General features: G+C 43.6%; 1 protein-coding gene across 1 annotated transcript in view; it reads left to right on the top strand.

The window, feature by feature from the left end:
- LOC147023596 (1-phosphatidylinositol 4,5-bisphosphate phosphodiesterase beta-1-like) overlaps positions 1 to 13,972 on the top strand; it is a 435,861-nt gene that overhangs the window by 289,522 nt on the left and 132,367 nt on the right. The gene's annotated exons all lie outside the window — the stretch shown is intronic.

The raw sequence follows: 13,972 nt of genomic DNA, 5'->3' as shown, positions 1-13,972 counted from the left end.
CCAACATCGATTCGTGATCTTGACTTTTTTGAAGGTTTTATTTTTTTTTTTAATTCTTCAAAATTTGGATTTTCAAATGGCCAATCAGGCAGATTTGATTAGAATCCCCTGGAGAACAAATGTGCCAAATTTGATGCTTGTATCATCATTTGCACGATTCCTCTCAAAAATTGCTGTTATCTGCCCCACTAATAATATTTTTAACAAACATGTACTCATGGATTAAATTTGACATCAAACGAAAGTGTTTCATTCCCCTCCTCCCCCCCCCCCCACCCCGTTGTACATAATGCTGTGGAGGGGTTTCTACTTCCTGAGATTTGGAGATAACCACAGTTTTTAATCCAGCATCCTGAGTCTGCAGCATCAAGTTACGTTCTGAACTGGATCAATTCAACAATACGTTGATCGAAGTATGCTTGCCCTTATTGGGAAGCAAGAAGAAGCTGACGTTTTGAGTAAAAATTTTGTACGGTAACCCTTCGATTGTCCTCTTTTACTCTGATGAAGGGTTAATACCTAAAATGTCAGCTTCTCCTTGCTTCCCAAAGCAGTTACGAACAAGTACTTGATCGACATTCAGCTGATTCCCTTCATAATTGTTCTATCTGTCTGCTGATACAAAATGACGCTAGCCTTCACGAATAATAGTCTTTCCATTCCATGTACAAATGGATTGCTAAAAAGGACCATCTATGTCTGTAAGCCAACATCGAGTAAGGCGGAGCAAGATACCTCACCACCTGCTCCTCCATATCACCTCCTCGGTCGTCATGGTTACATGGTCGGTATCCTGAACATCTACACCAGAGCATTCTCTCACTGATGGTATAGCAAGGCAGTTGCAAATGAAAAATGTTCAGTGTACTTAAAAGGACTGAGGATAATGTTATACGTTTGTGGTTGTGCCTGGGTGGGGTTATCTCTCTGATAATTTTCTGTATTGTCCCACTATACTCTAATAATCCATTACAAATTGACCTTCATCTCTTTCTTTGTTGTTGGCTATGATAGTGAATGAAATATGCATCCAATTTTAACTCTGAGTGAATCTTTTGAATACAGTGCATTAGCATGAAGGAGGTTTTGAAAGATGGCTCAGTGAAGTGAAATCATATTTCAGGCCTGATTTTGAAAGCATTCTGTGTTCCTCTTGTGTGTCTGCATTACAACCCATTCATTTTTCGCATTGGTTACGAAGTTGGTTTTAGCATTTGTGTGTGGGTTTTATTCGCATTATACTCTTGTGAAGGGTGTGGATGGTTCTTTTGGCAGCATGGCTGTGTTAGGAAGTATTTGTTGACGTGCATGCATGCTCAGTGTGCAGTTTGAAATGGGTAGTGGGTGGGATGGGTTGAGCTGGGGAACGACGCCAGGCCAGACAGACGGCACAGCAGCATAGCAGCACTTGTTGTGAGCAGAAGCCAAGAAGCTGTCATTCTCTAATCACACAGCATACCTCCATCGTAGTGACAAAGTTACTGGCCAGAAAAACAGCAGCGCACGTTAACCATATTTTGTTCAGTTCTCCCAGAACTGAAACGCGTGTCAAGAGGCAAAGAGAAACACGGGTTACCAGAACGCTGCCATTGTCCAACAAGCTTTTAATCCGACCATCGCACACCATGTCTGTATACGCATGCACAGATGCAACATAGCAATAAATCACACATCCTCATCCTCAGCCAATCAACACCCTTTTAAACCCCCCCCCAAGAACAATTGTAATCCTAAATTCTCCAGAAAGGGCCCATGGCTTACGTACTCATGTAGCACACAATATATCAATGAGAGCAATGAATACTTTCGTCGTTGTACATTGCATGCTTGGCATTTAATTATTTTTTACAGCCACAGCAATCTGGTTGTTTTGGTTTTCGATCGTTTTGTGGGTAACGCCTCCTGACGGGCTCTGGAACAATGTCGACCTTGGGGCCCTCAATGTCATCCACTGCAACGTTGCTCTCCTCATGTACCTGAGTGTCACTCCCCTGATGTTCAGGAGCTTCCTACACTTCTGCTGAAAAATCAACATCGCTGATGACTTTCAATGACAACGTCGAAGCTCGGTGTCTGATCTGGTCGGCATGTCGCTTCCATGTCTGCTGCATGCTTCCAGTTGACACTGGACTGGTCCACACTATATGAAACAGGACCCGCTCACTTGGCAATGTAACCGGGTACCCACTTGTCGTCCGAGCTGTAATTTTGAACTGAAATGTATTGTCCAATTTCAAACTCCTGAATTGTCTGTGAATCATGAGGAATTTTTGTGACAGCTGATTGTGCTCAACCATGGTGTTGATGTTGGGTACAACCATGTTTATACGTGTACAAAGTTTCCTGTTCATAAGCATCTCTGGCAGTGTTTGTTTCGTTGTTGACTGCGGTGTTGTGCGATAACTCAAAAGAAATTGTGACACGCGAGTGTGCAAGGGGCCACTCATTTTACGCAGTGCCGATTTCACAGTTTGCACCACACGTTCCACTAACCCGTTTGTCGCTGGATGGTATGGAGCACTCCTGACGTGTCGAACTCCGTTCATTTTCACAAACTTTGCAAATTCTTCGCTCGTGAAACATGGCCCATTGTCTGACACAAGAGTTTGAGGTATGCCGTGTGCAGCAAACGCTTCTCGCAATTTGTCAATCATGACTTCACTCGTCATTTTCGAAGTGACATATACTTCAATCCACTTTGAGTATGCATCGACCAGAATGAATAGCATCTTCCCTTCGATTGGACTCGCATAGTTTACATGTATGCATGACTATGGTTGACTAGGGTACTCCCAAGGATGCAGTGGTGCTTTGGAAGGAAGTTTCTGGAGCGCCTGACATTCTTGACATCCTTTAACTCTTTGCTCAAGTCAATATCGATTTGTGGCCACCACATATAGCTTCGTGCCAAAGCCTTCATCCTTACAATACCTGGGTGGCCCTCATGTAATATGTCAACTATCTGACATCGGCATTGGGGTGGCAGTACCACCCGTGCTTCCCATAGCACACAACCTACATGAACACTCAGTTCCTGCTTACCACTAGTGAATGGTTTGAACTCTTCCTGTGGCAATGTGCCTGGCCAACCCCCGATGATGTACTCACAAACGCATGAAAGCACAGGGTCCCTGCCTGTCATTAGCCGTACACGCGTAGGGGTGATCGGTGAACTCTCCATCGTGTGTCCATCAAGAGAGTCACTTCTCCCGGAATTGGAGCATCCGGCCCAGTCAGTGCATGTGGAAGACGGCTCAGCACATTGGCATTGGCATTGGCCATGCCAGATTTGTATACGATTTGATAATCGTAGGCTACAAGGGTTAATGCCTAACGCTGAACTCGATGCGTAGCCATTTTTGGAATAGCCCACTTTTCATTAAATAACCCTAGCAAGGGCTTGTGGTCTATATTTATTTGAAAGTCACGGCCATACAGATAGATGTGGAATTTCTTCACTCCAAAAATTACTGCGAGGCCTTCCTTATCGCCCTGCGAGTATCTGCGCTCCGCATTATTCAACGTGTGTGAAGCATACCTGATCAGTCTCTCTGTCCCATCTGGCAATATGTGCGCCAGCACTGCTCCGACACCAGATGGACCAGTGGTGTAGTCTAGGTTTGTGTAGTGAGTATACTGTGATGATCCCCGAATCCCTCCCCGCCTTCGCCACATCTGTGCCGGAGTGACACCCCATAAGCACCACGGCACAAACACATACACTACATGCATCCACACACAATTGAGAGCATTCTACAAGATTGGGTATGTGTTATCAACAAATTATAGTAACACAGACTATAACAGCTAATGACATTTACAGCTGGGAAGATTTAAACGCTTTGGACTGATTTTCTGCCGTTTAGTGATCCCTAGTGATTTTGCATGGCTGGAGGATACGAATTAAAACAGTATGTTCACTTGTCTTCCAAACCATTCATTTATTCATTCACTTGCCATTGCAGTTAAAGACCGAATTGCAGCAAGTTTTACAAAGAAAAAAAATATGACATTATATGACAAAAATATTCAAATCATCTTCTATTAAAAAGTCCATAAAAAGGGCACAATATCAATTGTATGCAAACATGCAGAGTTTCAAAATATCAATATTAAAAATTCTAGTAAGGTGTAATGTATCTAGTCATACATCTATGAAGCCAAGAAGGGATGGATTGTGAAAGTAATATAAATTAAGGTTACAAAAATATTAACATTATATTTGTGATGAGTTCAAAGATAAACTGCCAGTCAGTGATCTTGAAAATCAATGTCTATTCATATTCAAAATAAGGATCAAGAAGAGCATGGGACTATTGCTAAATCGAGTCGCATAATCTTCGTGGGGGTGGGGGGAGGTAAGAAGGGGGTGGGTGGGGTAACTAGCCTGGTAGTCTACAAAACTTTCCAAATATGTTTGCACTCAGGCATCTGAGGTGTGCTTTGCCTCCTTGCTTGTGTGGCAGAGCGATGGCTTCTCAACCATGTTGTGACGTACTTCCTTGGCTCAAAAAGACTTACAGGGGGCCCATTGATGCTGATCATCATCAAATTACTTACATGGGACAACAACAATGTAGATCTCTTGTCCGTGCATACGTTGTTCATTAGACTGAAACCCCTTTCACACTCGGCCGTGCTGCAAGGGATGGTCTGCATGCATCGTATGAGAGGTTTTAGGCTTTCATGCTCACTGTGTGGGTGCTCAAGGAAATCTCTCATACCATTAACTGCTTGGTCTTCACAAAGATTGAACCGTCTGTACAGTCGTTTCACTCGTGACTCACCATACCGTATGCCAGGTGTTGATGGCCAGTTGCTTGTGTCCAGAATGCTGAGATCAAGAAGCATTTCACTTTCAAATGAAAGGCACTTCTCCATATTGTTGATCAGACTTTGTAGGAATTGCTTTGCATTGATTGATGTGAGTTTTCCATTTGACTCCAGGGAAATCGATCCAAAATGTCCCAAAGCCTTTGCTTTTAATGCCACCTCAAACATCTCTCCTGGACAGTCTTTGAATGACGCCAGCAATCGGATGGTGCGCTTCAGAAGCTGTTCTGCTCTCAATAGTGTGATTGAATGGGCCTGGAGCTGCTGAGACAGGTTTGCAAGTTCAGACAGTACATCGTACATGAGTCCAAGGTCACACAGAAATTCCTTGCTTTGCATACGATGTGCCAGACCTCTGTAAGTTTGCCTCTCTTTGCTGTTTCTTGTTTGGTCTCCCGCAGCATTTTCAAAGTGTCTGTTGAGTGCTTCATATGATCTCCACACCGCCTTTACAGCACGGAAGCTGCTGGCCACCCATCGCGTATTTAAAACTCTGCCAATTTTCTTGACTCGTGAGCCCACTTCTAGTGCTGCTTCCAGAAGTTCCCGTGAATTTTTATTGGACTGACTGTAGAAATTGTGGATCTTCTCCATGAATGCTTTGAAGTGGTTGATTGACTGAACCTCATCCACAGCATCAGATACAGCCAGTTCCAAATGGTGGTTCATGCAGTGCCATGTGAAGAGGTTAGGGTTCTTGCAGTCAATCTGTTTGCCACACCAGAATTCTTGCCTAACATGACACTGGCTCCATCAGGAACAAATGAGATCAAGTTCTTTTGAAGCCACTCTTCACTGAAGCCTGCAGCATCCACACAGCTCAATAGGGCTTCCTCTATACCCTCTGCATTTTGGCTTTCTAGCTCAACCAGCTCCAGAAACACAAATTCCGGAGTAGCTCCATCTATAGAGGCTTTCACATTGACAATCATGGCAGATTTGTGCCTGAGAGATGCAGCCTCGTCAATGAGAACAGACAACTTGCTTGAAGAAGACACAATGCTGTTAACAATTTTCTTCTGCATCTCTTTTGCAATGTGTTCTACGATTTTTGTGGAACTGTACCTTGAGTGCAGACTAGTGCCCATGCTGACACCATTTCTTCCCTGAAGCTCAATGAGATTGTCATGGTCAGTTAGCATCTTAGCAAGGTAGTATGCTGTCCTGAATACAGCATCTGTCTCAGCTAACACAGTCTCTGACACAGCTCTCACAACATTTCCAAGTAAATCCTGTCCTCCCTTTTCAGTGAGCCTCTGAGCTATTTTGTGTGCCCTGGACATCTGATGTCGTTGAATCTTGTTCCTCAAGGAGGCCAGGGCTGTTTGTCTGTTTCCGTTTGAGCCTGAGGACTGGATCTTAAAGGAAACCCACTCCTCAGATATGGACACTCTTTTTTTCTGTGTAGACGCTAGTTGATTTTGTAGTGCTACAAATAGCACAACCTGGAAGTAAATCAAAACATGGCTAATTAACATCATCATACAAGTTGTCCTTTTTGTATCTATATTAGCAATAGCACCTAGTGCTGAACAAGGCCAACATCTACTCAAAAGTATTTAATGAACAGTTTACAATCTTCACACCATGGCTAACCAATTCATGACAAGGAGAGGAAAGGAGACAAATGTTCCACTCTTTCAATAGGTCTAATTATCTGACAACTATTGATATTCAACATACCATTTAGTAATTTAATGGTGTAAAAAGTCTGAAATTACTGCACCTTTAAGATGACCATGAATTAACTATCCTTCCATTTGCACGTAGAAATCAACTTTATGAATTCCAATTGTTTATACCGCAGATTTGCATGTTGGCTGATATTTACGTAATTTTCTGTCCCTCCATTCTAACCAAGGATGCCAGTTTTTTAAATTCCATAGCCTGACTCTCAGTCCACAAGGCTGGCCAGGAGTTCTCTTCTAGAAAGGAACAAGGAGATACAGTGTGATTACAGCATTGTATTCTGTTGATTACTGGACCCACACACAAACACGCACACACGTTTTCTTGTGGCGGATTTTTCTCTTCAGATCAATATTTTCTCTTCAGATCAATCAACGCGGCCCGCCAACATAACAATCGTTTTTTTCTGTAATTTAATCATCATAAGTCCGACAACCGAATGATACCCCTCGTTTCGTAGGTCTATACCTCACCTACCTCCAAGTACCGATGAAAAAAATTATTTACATTAACCGCCGCTAAAGGGAATTAATCAGCTCATTTTATTTCCTGTTCTCAAAGTACCCAAAGCTGCTTTAGTCGCCAAAATACCAAAAGTCCTCCGATTTTCTCCTGGTTTTCTACGTTGGAATTTAACCGATGGCTATCGACTGCGAAGTCTGAAAACGGAATTCCAAAATATCTTTCCGTTCGTTCGTGAGAGCCGGTAGAGTGAAACTGCATCACAGCCATAAGGCCTAACGTTAATCGAATAGGCCAGCGGCGCGAAGTCCTTTATTCGCTCATAACTCGACAACACAAAGTCACACAAATTCAACACACACATCATCGTGCAGGTAATAACGTCAGGCATCTGGCGATATCAGTTATAAAGGTGAAAGAAGCCATTTTGGTTGCTAAAGGGGCCCCAAACCATTGCGGCCTACAACTATCCGAGGCGTGACACTGGGCCGCGAAGCCGCGATTTCTTTAAACACTCATAAAATGACGATATACATTCCGAAAACGTCCAAACGTACCTCAAAATATTCAGGTAGTTTTCCATCCTCCATGAGCTCGCTTTAGGATAGACCAATAATTAATTGGCCAATCCCCCACACCCCCCCCCTCTATTTACATGAAATGTAAATCCCCCCCACACACCCACAGAGATTGCTGGAATTATAGAGATTAACTCATTTGTATGTGACTTTCACTTACCAGGTGTAGCGTTAGCATCAGGCTGCTCCTTTTCTGTAGTTTCTGTAGTGTCATCCAAAGTGGCAGTAACTTTAGGGCCAGGCTTATGAAAACACTCAAAGAGTGTAGTTTGCTTTCTTTTCATAATGTTAGCTCATTAAAAACTTGCAACGCTAGCAACTGTCAAACAAGTGTTCATCGTTGGTAGGTGCGTGAGCGTGAGGTCAGGTCTAGGTCACGTGTCACAGCCAGTGAGCCACCGCGTTTCACGCTTTGTAACAGCACCGCACTGGAGTGGGGGTGAATTTTATGAATGGAGATGAATGAAGTAGATGGCTTCCCCTGCAAGGCTTATTTTATTGCAGTTATACTCTACCCGGTTATGTGGGAACAAAATCAATGAACTGAAAGTTCTGTCACAAAACTATATCGTTACGTATCCTTGCACAGTTTTAAGTGGTTATACGGAAATACTGGAGCTTTCTTAGTGGGTATACGGCGTATACCTGCGTATCACGTAGACTACACCACTGATATGGACTGGCGTCACATGACACCACGAGTTTCTTGTGATCATCGTAATGAGTCAGGACATGTGTGGATTTCACCAAGCTCTTTGCTTTTTGGAATGCTTCTTGTTGATCTTTCTTCCATTGCCACCGCACCTCCTTCTGTGGTAGGCGATGTCGAGGCTCAAGTGCAGATGCTAAATCCGGCAAAAACTTTCCATTGTAGTTCAGTTGCCCTAAGAAGGACTTCAGTTCTTTTACATTCTTTGGTACAGGTGCCTCGGTGATCGCCCTGACCTTCTCATCTGTCGGCTGTATCCCGTTCACGGTTAATTTGTGGCCGAGGTATGTGACTTCAGCAGTGAGAAAAAACGCATTTATATCATAATCGCAATCCCGCATCTTGAAACTTCTTCAAGACACTCTTAAGGTTGCAAAGATGGTCACTAACAAAATTTCCTGTTACTAACAAATCAAGGTGGACCACGACTCCTGGAATTCCCACCAGGAAATTTTCCATTGACACCGCCGTTGACACGCCAAATGGTAAGCGTGTGTATGTGAACAATCCCCGATGTGTGTTTATTGTGACAAATTCATGTGAAGTTTTCGAGAAAACCAACTGCTGGGAGGCGTGACTCAAGTCTAGCTTTGTGAAGAGTTCCCCCCCAGAAAGTTTGGTGAACAACTCATCAATGCGTGGAATGGGGTAATTGTCTGAGCATTCTACCAGATTGACTGTAACTTTGTAGTCTCCGCATATCCAAATCGAGCCATCTCTTTTCTTAACCGGGACGATCGGAGCTGTCCAACGAGAAAATTGTACAGGTTCTATGATCTCAGCCTTGAGCAACCGATCCAACTCCTGATCGACCTTTCCTCTCAGTGAAAATGGTACCGGGTGGGCTTTCACAAACTTAGGAATTGCATTTGGGTCAATATCTAGTTCAACCTCCATTCCTTTCAGTTTTCCCAGCTCCAATGTGAAAAGATCTCCATAGTCCTTAAGGAGATTCCTCAATTCATCACTGGTATTGAGGTTGTTCACCTGCCAATGCAACCGGATTGCTCGGAGCCAATCCCGTCCCAGCAGATTGGGCCCTGAACCTCCCACCACCATCAAGGTCAACCCTGCCTTCTGTGTGCCATACCTTACAGCGACTTTGCATTCTCCCACAATATCCACAGGTTCACCAGTATATGTGCGTATTATGGTCAGACTGGGGCAGATTGTGGGTCTGTTTGAGTTGTCTACCCTCCATTTCTCCTGGAACATAGCCTTACTAATCAGTGATACTGAAGACACCGTGTCTATTTGCATCTGTACTTCTCTGCCTTGTACCTCCAACCTCACAACCAGCTGTTTGTATTTTTCTTGGTTGCTCGATTTATGAAAAAGACTGCACGTGTCCTCTTCATTTTCCTCCTCTAACTGATATGTCTTGCATTGGGACCTTTTGTTCGTTCCTTGTGGAGAGCTCTTCTTGCTCCGAGGAATGCTTTGGGTTTTGGGTTTCGAACAACAGACTCTTGCAAAGTGACCCTTTTTGCCACAAATATATAGCAGTCCACATTTCTAGCTGAACACTCACTAGTTTGATTATGAGCCGTCCGTCCACAGTGATCACATTTTACTGCGGACCCCTCTTCAAAAGATAAAGTGTGGGGGGTCTGGCGACTACTCAAGCTCGTCATCTTGTTTACTGCTCCCTGATCCCGCACTCCTCCGGTATGTTCACGGAGATCCAATGCGTTCTTTTCCGCCAATTCCATTGACGAAGCCATATTCAGGGCCTTGTCGAAATCCAACGTTGTTTCCGTCAGCAATCTGCGTTGGATGCGATCGTTCGTTACTCCACAGACTAACCGATCCCATAGCATTTCTTAGAGATTACCTCCATATTCACACCGTTCAGCCAATTTACATAAGGTTGCTACATAATCCGAAATGGACTCACCCCCTTCTTGACTGCGGATGGTCAGCTTGTAGCGCTGCATAATCACCGACGGCCTCAGATTCTGATGTTGCTCAACGACTTTAACCAGCTCTGAAAACGGGATGTCTCCCAGTTTCCTCAGTGCGAACAAACTTGACATGAGATTGTATGTCGGCGCACCGCAAACACTCAGAATTATGGACCATTGTTTCTCCACACTCGTAATGTCGTTAGCTGTGAAAGAGTGCTGCATATGCTCCACATACAGCGACCACTCTTCCTCTTTGGCTTTAAACTCTCCAATCGTCCCAAATGTGGCCATGACTTCAGGAAGAGAGAATAAGGCAGTCTCCAAGGCAAAATAGTTTATCCTCGTCACCAGATGTTCATTTCTCCCAGAACCCAAATGCGTGTCAGGAGGCAAAGAGAAACACGGGTTCCCAGAACACCACCATTGTCCAACAAACTTTTAATCCGACCATCACACACCAGGCCTGTCCACGCATGTGCAGACGCAACATAGCAATACATCACATATTTGGTATACAGTAATCTGCTGAACAGCCATTTTATTGCTTAATTGTTTACTTTTTCTGTAATTAGACATTGGCAAAACTTGATGGCAAAAAATTCACAATTGGTGAATGAAATGTCGACTTGTATTTTTTTTTCGTCTTATCTTTGGATTCGATACAACTTTTATTGTTTAATTATACGATTGCTTAATATTGCTTATATTCATGGGCACACACACAGGATGGTGAGTGACAGCTACCTTCGGGTAGTTGGTCCAGCAAGTCAGCCTGGGAAAAGCTCCTGACTGATGACCAGAATGTCCCAAACTGGCATGCACACAAAATGGTGACAGCACCCTGGGGTAGTAAGTGTCAGCCTGAGCAGTGCTACTGATTGATGACCAGAGTCCCAAACTGATCACGATGGTACTTGCTCTGTCAGGTGGGCAGTGGTTCAGAAGTGAGGTCTGGTTAAGTAGTTTGAATGTGGGATCAATGTAGGGGAGAGGAGTTGATAATGTGGGGTGGGGAGATAATGCAGAGACGGTGGTTATAAGTGCAAGAGACCAGATGGAAAGGGGATAGGGTGATGAGATTGGAAAGATGGCACAAGCTGTTGCATCTGGGAGGGGGTGGAAAGAGCAATGGTGTGGGAATAATAGTATTAGATGAGATCAGCAAGGAGGTGGTCAGAGTGCAAAAATGAGAGATGGATAGTCAAAGCATGGTTGGTAGTACAGAGGCAAATGGTGTGTGTGTGTCAATATATGTGCCACAAATGCGAAGGACTAAGGCAAAAAAAGCAGTTCAGGGATGCACTGGAGAGGATGATGGGAATGGTCGAACTGGAAGTGATGGCGTGCATTGTAGGGGACTTCAATGCGCACATGGGAGCAGGAGTACCGGGTGAAGAGGAATGTGTTGGGAAATTTGTTTGAGGAACGAGGAATAGAGAGGGCCAGGAGCTTGTGGAGCTGGTGGCAAGGAATGGGATGGCCATAGCTTGTTCGTTCTTTCAGAAGTGAGACTAACAAAATTACTTACAAGAGTGGGCAGCATAAAACGGAGTTGAATTTGTTGGTTGTGAGGAAGCAACATTTGTGGTGGATCAAGGACTGTAAGGCAGTGGTGAGAGAGCATGTCACCAAATTTAGTCTCAATCCATCCACAACTTTTTGTGATATCCTGTTCACAGACAGACAGACAAATAAACAAACAGACAGGGGTGAAAACATAACCTCTGCCCACCTTCGGTGGCCTTGGTAAAAATATCAAGGAAATCAAAAGGGGAGGTTCTGGTGTCTTGTGTAATGCTGGCCTACTTTTACAGTCTGGAGATGCCACGTAGCACTGACAGATAGCCAACAACAGAGGTTGCATGTCTGCGAGAACAACTGGGTAAGGAGGATTGTGGGAGTGAAGAGGGTGGATAGATGGAGGATGGATGAACTTGGTGAAGAGATTAGTGTGCAAAAGTAAGTATGTTGGGGAGATTGCCATTCTCTCTTCCCCATCCGCACAAAGTGTCCAGCTCACTTCAGCCGGCTTGACCAAAGAAAGCAGATAGGTTGAGGGAGCAAGGTCGGAAGAAAAGAGGTAGACCACGGTTGATATGTTGGACCTCACCCCTTATACATGGAAGAGAAGGGCTAGAGGAAGATCTGAACGGTTATTGAAGACATACGTTCAAATTCCTCCATTAATAATTCGTCTCATATCCTCATAGCAGAGTTCATCACTTCATAGATTATGGTGGGGCAAGATCCACCTCTCCACAATATCAATCACCTCGTTGGTCTTGTTTAAATGTTCAGTATCTTCAACCTCCTCGGTCTTGGTCATATGTTCAGTCACCTGAGTATATTCCTCAGATAGCTCTGTGGGCAATTTTACAATTCAAAATGTTCAGTGTACTGACCAAAAAATGTTTGTCCACATCACAGCAAAAAGTAATTTATATTTTCTCCAGAAGCAGTTTTTGTTTCTTTTTTAACATTTTTACATGATGTCTCTGCCCTTATACAAATGCCCACCGCTCCATATATTTTTACTCTGACAAATAATTTGGAACACTTTCTTTGTGCCACTGCACCATGCGGGTGTATTTAATGAGATTAATTTTGCTCCTGTCTTTCTGGCAGCACATGTAATTAAAGCGCATGGTTTCATCGTCGGGCGGAAATGTTTAGGCGCAATTTGATGCTTTTTGAAGGTCACAGGTTTTTTTTCCCCCGAGCGAGTGTCACAAGTAATGTTGTATTTTTTGGGAGGTATAATGCCCCGCCAGTATTTAACTTTCACACAGGTGTCTTGATTCCCATAATTCAACCTAAGAATAACAATCCGTCCAATTAGAGCAGTCTGTGAATTTTTTGGATGATCTGCCACAAACTTGTGCAGTGAAACATTATGAGCTAGTAAGAGAAAAATGTCAGACTTTTTATTCTTTGCCATGAGTGGCGATACAGAGGTATACTTCTGTCTTCCTTTATTGTGTACATGAGTAAATCTACTAATTTCCCTTTTGAAGGCATTTCTGGACAAAACAAAATGCAATGACATCAATCGGACGACCAAACTTGACATCAATTGCAATGCAAAGTAGAACGGCATGCGGTGGAGTGCATCCCTCCACCAGGTTGAACAGTTTACGTTGTGTATCCCACTGATAGGCCGGATCTTCACCCGGACCTGGACCAAAATCTAATTGGCTTGTTCTTGTCACCTACCCAACTCATCCACCAAGTTTTGTCATAATCCGTGCACAACATTTTTGAGATATGGTGCTATCTATCGTTTTTGGCCTTATCTCTCAACGGTGAAGAATCACTTTTCAAAAAAACTCTCGGATCCGGATCCGGATCCGGATTTTCACCAAAATCAAATTAATTCGTTCCTGTCTCATACCCAACCTGTCCACCAAGTTTTCTCTGAGTCCATCCATAACATTTTGAGATATCTTGCTCACAAACAGAAAAACAGACAGACAAACACAGACATGAGTGCAAACATAACCTTTGTCCACTTTCGGTGGCGGAGATAATGACATCGATTTCAAATACTCGTAACGGGCTTTAGTAAAGAAAGTTTACGTTTTTCTTCAACTACAACGTCTTAAGCATTTAAAACTTCAGCCCAAATAACTTGAATGCTGTCATATTACAGGAATATTAACTTGAACATGATGTGTTGAAACGGTATTTAAAGTGGTATTTTAAGCAGCTGACTTCCATGCATCAAATGGAAAATGGTCTTGAGGTTGGCCTGCTTTGCATTCTCATCTGAGCACCTGCCTTGGGATACTAGGATC

Source organism: Eptatretus burgeri, chromosome 7, assembly GCF_056783735.1.
Source record: "Eptatretus burgeri isolate ZD-2024b chromosome 7, Ebu_testis_v1, whole genome shotgun sequence".
Taxonomy (NCBI): domain Eukaryota; kingdom Metazoa; phylum Chordata; class Myxini; order Myxiniformes; family Myxinidae; genus Eptatretus; species Eptatretus burgeri.
The sequence above is the reverse complement of the archived record's forward strand: the minus strand, read 5'-3'. Positions and strand labels throughout refer to the sequence as shown.